Raw genomic sequence first — 6,732 nt, 5'->3', positions numbered from 1 at the left:
CTAAGTTGCAGTATACAGATGTGATTTAATATGCTCATATCCTGTGCTATTGAATTCATTCCCAATTTACTGAAAGTTGCAGTGGTGAAATGAATGGACCAACTGAGACTCATAAGGAAGCCTGTCTTTGACAGTAAGAGAAGCTAATACACAGATAAATCAGTTAGCTTTTGGTATTGATAACCTAGTACAATTCATTTAGGTATGAAACTATGTCCTGCCTTTTACAGTGGGGTTAACTATTTAGAATGAGCTTAGATTTTACCAAGTACGTGGTGCAGCTAGGATTAACTCTCAAGGTCCGCAGTGCTCAGACCTGTGCTTATTGCTAGAAAAGTGTTTTCTCACAATACCCAGTTTTATACAAGAGATCAATTTGCTAAAATCATGTCAGTCATATGAATGTCATGTATAGGAATAAAAGAGTTATCTGTTCATTATTGTTTAATTATTACATTTTTTACCTTTTAGAATCTCAGAATTACATCAAGCACAAATTAAGTTAAAAATGAACAAAGAGAAATATTAACCAAAATTAAAGTGCTTAAAATGATTGATGGTATTGAGTACAGATTGCTCTCAATTAGTCTTATAGAAACACAATTTAGAAAATAGCCTAAAACAAAAGATACATAATATCTCTAATGTAGTTGCAGTACACATACGACTAGCTTTTTTACGGATACTGAGATAATAAGTGATGTGTTTTGAAATTTCTATCAGATAATTCCCAGTTTTCCTGTCAACATACTTTTGGTTCAGATACTGGACACAAAATTTCATCACTACTGTGTTTGCTTTGTTTTGTTCATTAACTTTCCTCCATACATCTCATGAAAGTGCTTTTTGCATTCTTTGCCCCATTATATATTTTGAGACTTTTAGTGACATTCCATCAAGTCTTCAGCAAGTTTTGCTCTATTTTAGACTCTCTATGGTTTAAAGTTACTGTAGCAATGTTTTCAATTGAGTGCTATATTTTATTTCCTTAACTCATGGTGCTATCATCCACTAGGATGAACTGAAGAGAGGAGAAAGCAGAGAACTGCAAAAGGTAAGTAACCAGAAGGAAGAATGGGGGCAAGGGGAATAGCACAATGGAGATTTGGACCATGACACATTTGAATACAACATAGACAATAAATAATGGAAACAATGAGGGATGAGAGGAAAAGTCTCTGAGCAACTGAAGATAAGGTAAAGGGCTTGTTGCAAAAAGACTAATCTTAGAAGAGAGAGCTTTACTTTCCACTGAAGTCCTGCCCGTAAACTTAACACAGGAATCCTGCTGTGCCTGGAAGGAAAAAGTGGAAGGAAAAAGGCCTGGGACTCAACAGGAAATCTCTTCTTGCTGCAGGGCATGCATACTTCTTCCTGCTGCTGGGGAAGACAGGTAGACTGGCTGCCTCCCCTGAAAATGTGCCAGTGATGGGGAGTTCTGGAAACCTGTTGCATGCTACTCAGAGTTCATTGATCATTCCCTTGCAAATGTAAATGTTGCTGTCACCCAGCCTTGTGACAAAAGACATATTGCTGACATAATCGGCTACAAAACTGGAACATAAGTGGGTAGCCAAGCCAAATTTCAGAGGGAACTCTTGGTGGCCTTTTACTGAACAATACTGACAAAATACCAACTAAAACTGGGAGGCCTTAGAATGAACTCAAGAATGATTCACTAACTAAAATTCACTAACAAGTGTTTTACAAAATAATTCAAAGAATTTTGTTCTTAGTATTGTATCCTCTCTGGTGTTAAAATCCCGGAGAAGGAAGTGGGTTGTAACAATGACAGTATATTCCTATATGTTGATGCCATTCTTCATTGCTTTAAAATAAATTGAACTTTTACACCAGATTAATTAATGTAAGCCAGATTTTCTGGGGGAAAGGTGGGAAAAAAAGAAAAAAAAAAGGAAGATAGCTCATTACAGAGAATAAGATCAGGAGCTAATTAAGTCCAGGCAGTCCCAGAGTTGACTCATTGAGGGTCAATGCTGGCATACCTAGGTTTATTACAGAGTAAAATCAATGTACCTTATATTGGTTGTGATTTTACCTCAAGATATCTGATGTGTGTTAGTACTGTGAGGTAGAAATAATAAGTGTTGGGAAATGGCCCTGGGGAGCACCAACATCCAACCTCCAGCACAGCCACTTTTCATTCATTTACCACTAGACAAAGCAAGCTGCTCCTGAGCTGGAACAGAGTTTGGTCAGAAATGCGTGTTGGACTAGGGGCTGCAATGCAGGCACAAAAGTGAGCATGAAAGACTACTGTCACTTGACATGTCCACTCTGAACAACAGTTATAGCCTTTTTAATAAAGGTAATCAGTACATTTGTTTGCAGACATATGAAAAATTATGCACTAATACATCAGATGGGGGTAGGCTAGCTGTGTTAATCCATTGATTTTAGCCAGGTGCCAGTTGCTTTATTTGTGATGGATTAGAACATGATATATCATATCAGAAACACTAAGTACAGGAAATACTAGCTGAAATCCAATCTTAAAAGTAGAAAGCTTTTACTCAGCTCTGTTAACCATCTTACATGTTTTGTCTTCTCCCTCCTATTTGTATTGCTCTTCCTTATTTCTCTATTGTTTCTGAATGAAGACAATGCTCTAATTTGAATGAGCAATTAAAACCTGGCTTGTGTTTTAAATAACCTGGCCACATGTCCCAAATAGCTACATGTAACTTTTGAAAGAACAACTGAAGGGAGTAATGCAAAAAATGGATTGCTTTTTGGCCACAACAGCAAGCAGTTTCACTGAGAAAAGTATTACTCTCTCATCTTTAAGATAATATACCACAAATATCTGGAAGATAACCTTGCTTTCTTGAAGGAAAACCTCCTACAGCTGCCATTGCTCAGAAAAGAATGTCTGAGTTTTTGGTACAATACATCTGTGAGCAGCCAGCTTGGATTCCTTACACAAACAAAGGTGGGTAGCTAATCTTTTGCAACTCATCTGGAATACTGGGTTGTTCTACTAGACTAATCTGGACTGTATAATACTGCGGTCTGGCTGACCCTGGAGACTTTTATGGCAGACTCTGTACAAACAGATAGCAAAAAAGTTCCTGTTCCACAGAACTTCCAATAGAAAATAACCTAGAGAAAGAGACACTAGAGAAGGAAAAAACACAGGTACACATATGCACAGTAAATCTTACCTAATAGAATGTCTACTGTCTAGACCACACAGCCTCATAAAATTATTTTGTATATTCAGAATAGTTTTCACCTAAAACTTTCAGAGCTGAGAATGTCTTTTCCAGATTTTCATCTAGAGAAGGAGACACAGAATAAAAAAAGTGACTTAACAGAGGTCACAGACAGCTGAGAAAGACCTCACTGGTTGCTTTCTGGGTGCTTCTTTACCAGCATGGTCTTGATCATCCAGAGAGAGCTATAAGAAGTGAAACAAAAATGGAGATGCGAAAGGATGTTCTAAGATGAAAAATCAAAGTTGCTTGGTTATTAACTGATAGCTAATTCAGAGCATAATAATCTAATCTTACCTGAAGAGTAAACACACTATCATTGGGAAACACTGTCTACTGGAATAAACACAGGAACTTAGAACAGTATTAAGAGACTATATTAAGAGATTTCTGAGAAAAGTTTTGTACCAGGAAAACTCCACTTACCTACAGAATACTGTTAAAACACATTTGTGACGTGCAGACTCCTTCATGCCATAAAGCTAAGCCTGTAGCCCTAAGAATTGCACAAGTATGAACAATCACACTCAGGACAGGGCAAAAATAGATAATTTCTATCTCTGTATTATGTTATTGTACAAATTAACATATCCTGCATCTCTCTGGAAAGAAAATTAGGCATATGGTTTTTTGCTGTGTTGTAGAGTTAATAGACAATAGACTGACCTATCATGAGAACACAGCAAAGCAAAATGTTGCCTTGTGCCAAGAAAAAAAAAAGAAGAAAAAGGACAAAATGATCAGGGAAAGCATGAAATTCAAAGGAGAAAGTGATTTAATTGCATGGAAAAAAGGAATATTAATATGGGAAAAAATGCTTTTCTGTGGAATTAAGAGGGTATAACAAATAAAGGGAAATTAAAAAAAAAAAGCCATAAATTCTACTTGATAATGTCAGTTTAATTTAAAATGCTGCTAAATCTCCCAGTATACATTAGTGTGTATGTTAAGATTGGTGTGTACATAAAGGCACTCCAACAGAAACACACAATGCAATGCTAATAGGGTTAGGTGCTCAGAATATAAGGTAACATAAGTGCCATTTGATGCAAGAGTTGCTAGGGAAGGCTATTTTTTCCTGTCTGTTAATTAAGTGAATTTAGTGCTTTTGAAAGGTGCCAGATTGACAGTCCTGAGACTGAAGTCCTCTATTCATGGAGCAGCTAGAGCCCAGGCAGTAGCAGCGAAGCTTCCTCACACTGCCCCTCAACCTTGACCTGGAGGGCTCACCTCCAGCGATGAGCCGGGCTGGCGTCTCAGTTTCCAAGCCTGTTCATTCTCTGGCCTCTCTGGGGAGGCTGCTGATAAAGGTGCTAATTAGGGCCAATTGTAGCGGAGGGTTTTGTGCTGTGAACACCTGTCCATTAAGAACCGAACTGGGGACACCAGCTTTTTTCATACAGGGCACAGCACAGCCTCTAACAAGTGAGGATTTTTCAAGCACTACTGACGTAGGGACAGAGCTGAGGTAATATGTACACGAAAGGCAGTTTAAGGATTGCACTAAATTTCACCCAAATCTTTCTTAGGAGACTAATGGGAAAAATAGTTTTTTAAAGATGATGTCCATCCAACTGCTTTGATGACTACTTTTCTAGGCAGTTGAATCTCATTCTTCTTGACTTCTGCCTTTGAGATGGGCCTTCTTTCACGTCTATCAAACTATTTTAAGAAAACATGAATGACTCAGGGCAAAATCAAAGAAAGGTGATAACTAATTCAGGAAAGCAATTCACACTGCCTAAGTCTGCTGTAAATCTGGAGTATGAGAGTGCTTGCACAACCTCCATTTCTCTCTGCCATGATACTATGGGGAAAGGGTATCAGTCTCCATCTGAAAAATGGAGCAACGGGAAGGGACTGTTGATGAATAAAACACTTAAAATGACCAAGCTGATTTCTGCTTATTTTATGGGTTGTTTGGGGGAAGATGGTGGAATACAGCTGACTTTCTGTGTAGGAATACTGGCTTTTCCAGAACCAAACACAGTACCTAAGTTATTAGTGGATGATTGGATGCACATAATGGTAATTCAGGTAATTTCTTGTCATTCTACTTCGATGCAGTTTTTATTCCCTACTGATGATAACCACTACCAATCTAGAAGCAAAAACTCCCTGAAACCCTGAGCCACCCAGCCTTTTGTAAGTTCTTCCCTTTACTTGATTTAGCACAAGAAAGTCAAATAAAAATCCCACTGTAAATAAATAGTGAGCTAAGTTGAGGCATCTACAGTGACTAATATAACACAGTCCATTTCAAAATAAAAGATTCTTTAAATGTGTATGTTTTGTTTTTTTTTCAGAAGAGGCTGACTTCAAGCCTTTATTGTCTTTCACCTCCTTCAAGGTGCAATAGAGAGATATAGCAGCTTAGTGTTCTTGACATCAGCAAAGAGGCTGAAAAAACATTATCAGGAAAGAGCAAATCTCCTATAACAGTTGAATAGTACTTGCACTGATGATAAAGGTTTGGGTGAAAGATGAAATGAAAACTGTGGCTATAGCTGCTTGTAGCAAAACATGCTTTTCTGTAGCACTTTTGCCCCTGTCTTAAGTGTTTATATTGGATGAATAGTGCTTTATGTGGCTTTGTTGTTGAATGGAGCAGTCTACTTAGCATGAACTTTTTGATGGCCTTAACTTTCTGAAATGATGTGCAAAGTTTTCATGGATTATGCATTAGTCCCATTAACTTTCCACTTGAAGATAACATGGGCAGTGGCAGGGCTCATAAAGACTGAACAGAGTGAGGCAGGCCAGCACCAAAACCCCTAAATTTTTGTTCATAGAAATAATTTCAAGTGTCACCTGCAGTAATGTGCCTCACCTAAGTGTAATATATGGCATCACATCTGATGAGGCAGCTATTAAGTCACTTTGGTGATATTAAATTTTTCTCAAGCCTCCTGTGAAAACTGGGGAATCTCCTCTTGATTGCTCTCCGGTGTTTTTAATCTGCAACAAGTAACACCTGTACCTACACATTCATAGAATCATAGAATAGTTTGGGTTGGAAGGGACCTCTAAAGGTCAGCTAGTCCAACCCCCCTGCTGTGGGCTGGGACATCTTCAACTAGATCAGGTTGCTCAGAGCCCCGTCCAACCTGACTTTGAATGTTTCCAGGGATGGGACATCCACCACCTCTCTGGGCAACCTGTGCCAGTGTTCCACCACCCTCAGTGTAAAAAGTTTCTTCCTTACATCTAGTCTGAATCTACCCCCCTTTAGTTTAAAGTCATTCCCCCTTGTCCTGTTGCAACAGGCCCTGCTAAAAAGTTTGCCGCCATCTTTTTTATAAGCCCCCTTTAAGTACTGATAGGCTGCAATAAGGTCTCCCCAAAGCCTTCTCTTCTCCAGGCTGAACAACCCCAACTCTCTCAGCCTTTCTTCATAGGAGGGGTGTTCCATCCCCCTGATCATTTTTGTGACCCTCCTACAGACCCGCTCCAACAGGTCTGTGTCTTTCTTATGCTGAGGGCTCCAGAGCTGGAC

This window comes from Pygoscelis adeliae, unplaced genomic scaffold (genome assembly GCF_000699105.1).
Source record: "Pygoscelis adeliae isolate BGI_AS28 unplaced genomic scaffold, ASM69910v1 Scaffold79, whole genome shotgun sequence".
In the NCBI taxonomy this organism is placed as follows: Eukaryota; Metazoa; Chordata; class Aves; order Sphenisciformes; family Spheniscidae; genus Pygoscelis; species Pygoscelis adeliae.
Note: the sequence above shows the minus strand (reverse complement) of the source record.